The following is a 715-nucleotide window of genomic DNA, read 5'->3' on the forward strand; positions in this document are numbered from 1 at the left end:
TTTTCTCTGCTGCTTTATCAAAACAAGTTTCACATGTGAAAAAGGAYAAATGAAGAGTTCAAACACACAAACACAAACAGACTTAGATTTACAGTGTGCACTACCACAAAATGTCTTCGGTCTGTGTTCGGCCAACGCTTCTGTTACAAGCTTCACTGTTGGACTACTGGCAAATGTAATCAATACTACAACATGGGCAGACACAGATACTGATTATTTAAATTGATTTCACACAGCTGTTGAGTAATGTCCACCTGTGCAGCATTCTAAATAAAGTATGAGAGAATGATCGGAGCTCATACGTAGTACATTGTGTGACATTACCAGTAAATACAGTATGTCTACATACCTTAAAAATGCATTTGCCTATTTTATTTCATTTTTATTTTGAGAAATACATTTTTATTATTCATACACTGAAACAGTCTGTTATCAGCTGCTAATGTGAAAACATAATTTCAATCTCATTATTATAAGTAACCAAGTACTGCAATAGGTCCATTAGCGGACCAATTAACTTCTGCTAAATTAGATTGTGGTAATGGAGCATTGCTTTTACTATTTGGTTGTTACATTTAATATCAAAACATTTTTAATCCCTTTTCTTCCTTCATCTTTTGAAATAAACCCAAATAAAGAATACTTGAAAATGTGAGGATTAATTGGAAATAGTGCTCTATGACTTTTCATAGCAGTTCATCACACAGTGTAAATG

The sequence above is a fragment of the Austrofundulus limnaeus genome, unplaced genomic scaffold, assembly GCF_001266775.1.
Source record: "Austrofundulus limnaeus strain Quisiro unplaced genomic scaffold, Austrofundulus_limnaeus-1.0 Scaffold1062, whole genome shotgun sequence".
Lineage (NCBI taxonomy): Eukaryota > Metazoa > Chordata > Actinopteri > Cyprinodontiformes > Rivulidae > Austrofundulus > Austrofundulus limnaeus.